This window comes from Misgurnus anguillicaudatus, chromosome 13, assembly GCF_027580225.2.
Source record: "Misgurnus anguillicaudatus chromosome 13, ASM2758022v2, whole genome shotgun sequence".
In the NCBI taxonomy this organism is placed as follows: Eukaryota; Metazoa; Chordata; class Actinopteri; order Cypriniformes; family Cobitidae; genus Misgurnus; species Misgurnus anguillicaudatus.
In genome coordinates this window covers 3,952,157-3,954,601 of record NC_073349.2, presented here as the reverse complement: position 1 = coordinate 3,954,601, position 2,445 = coordinate 3,952,157, and positions in this window count along the sequence as shown.

Sequence of the window (2,445 nt, the reverse complement as noted above, 5' to 3'; positions counted from 1 at the left end):
TAACCAGCTGCTACCTAAGAAGACTCGGCCTCACCCTCAGTAAGGTGGCCATCTGTATACGTAATGACGACAGCCGTAGAAGTACAGAGTTTAGAGTTTGGGTCTAAGACAACAGCTTACTGATGATCCTTTAGTTAACTAAGCAGTTTGTGTAACTAATGGGTTACCTCAATAAGAGACAACAATCCAGGTTTAGGCCAAAATAGCCACATAGTCCCTCATTCCCTATTTCCTACATTATTACTGATTGAGAATATTCTATTTTATTATTGATTAGGTACTTATTATGCACACATTGTTTCCACAAATACCGTATGTTTCTCAAAGCACAGAGTAAGTAAGCCAAGGCCAAGCGAAGTAACAAGCAGAGCATCTTAGATTTGAGAAAGAGTCCAGCTGTGCTTTGCTACACCAAACAATAAGGGATTTGTGTGAAGCCTAAAAGGTTGAGGGAAGTTAAACGTCATCTTAGATAAAAAGTATACAATGTTACTGCATAAGAGATGGAGTCAGAACTGAGACGGGTATAGAGAGACTGGGGATGATCTTTAAATACATGTTGTTGTATTTTCTGATTGTCTGAACTTTGATGGCTCAGGCGAATAAAGTAATTTATGTTTGTCACCTGCATTTGCTTCTGAGTTTTTCTTATGAAGAGTTAAGTTAAGATTTTTGCCACAACACTAGCTATATAGTTCAGTAGTTGTTTATTGTTTACTGGATGTGGCAATATCTGTTTTGTATTTGATTTACATTAGGGATTTGTTCTTATTCTTGTTCTTATATGTATATTCACATTTTAATACGAAATTTAACTTGAAATGAATTGATTACTTGAACTGTATTAGAATTTTGTATTTGTAAAACAATGTTTGTTTTGTCAAATCGAATCTGTAAAAAACAGTGATTTTTTTATACAAGATTTAATAAATATTTAAAAGAATGTTTATATGACTCATAAAATATATATATATATATATATATATATATATATATATATATATATATATATATATATATATATATATATATATATATATATATATATATATATATAATGAGATAATTAAAATTTTGTAGATTATGCCAGTTGTGAAGCCTTTTATATTACTTGCAATGAATACATATTTCAGATTGAAGAAAACTCAATTTAGATCAAGTCTGTTAAAAACCTTTTTTTAAGCCAATTTAAAATATTGATTTACACCAAATTCAGAAAAGTGTAGTAAAACTACTTTGATTTTTTTTTACAATGATTACCCTGCTGAAAAAACCAGCATACCAGCAAGACCAGCATATGTTGTGTTTTGGTGCTGGTTTGCTAGTGAACACCAGCTAAACCAGCATCAGAACCAGCATTAGCACCAGCTAAACCAGCATCAGCATTAGCTAAACCAGCATCAAACCAGCATTAGCACCAGTTAAACCAGCATTAGCACCAGCAGTCCATGCTGGTCATACCAGCACAGGTTGTGTTTTGGTGCTGGTATGCTGTGACCACCAGCTAAACCAGCATAGACCAGCATAATTCCCATGCTGGTTTGATGCTGTTTTTTTCAGCAGGGTATTGCAAATAACTTAATTTAATGATAATTTATAATTTAACTCAATATAATTTAATTAAGAATGTTTTAAGAAAAGGATTTGGGGTAGTTTGTGCACTAAAATAGGCTACTCAAATATTCATCTCAAACTGCAGTCTTTAAAATTGACAATGAGGCATAAAAATGTTTTAAATGACTTAGAAACACTTGTATTTCAGCTCTTGTGATAATAAGCATGAATCGTTATTAATAATTATTATAAACCAACTATATATATAATTAAATCACATGGTTTTATAAATGCACTATTGTAAGTATAGAAGTATAATATAAGTTATATCTAGATTTCTTTTTCTGTTTGATTGACAGATGCTAAAGCACGTGGTCCAAACACAACGTAACAATATTATACAACTATTTCATTAGGATAATATAATGCTCTTTGCAAAACCTTTTTTCCCACATTCAGAAAATGACTTTTTTATTATACACAAACCATCTGAAACAAGCAAATAAAATAAAAACAAATAAGCAAACAACTTTATAAGTAAAGTAAAATGGGAATGTTTTTATTTCTTATTTTGATTCACCTGGTAGCTAATGTGCCTATGTATCTCTTATTGACATTGTTTAAGAATTGAATAATAATAATAATTTAAAACGAAGAAAATGTGTTTTTCAACATTTCTGCGTGTGGAAGAGAACGCGGAAGAAGAAATAGTTCCTATCTAACACGGCTATTTGCTTCTATAATGCGCATATTCCCCTCTGGAAGCTTGTAAAACAGAATATTTTTATGCTAAATAACGAATATAATAAACAGTTTGTTTAATACTCTCCCTGCATCAACATTTTTATTATATAATGATTATTCATCGAGCTAACTGCTAAGTAGTGCTAT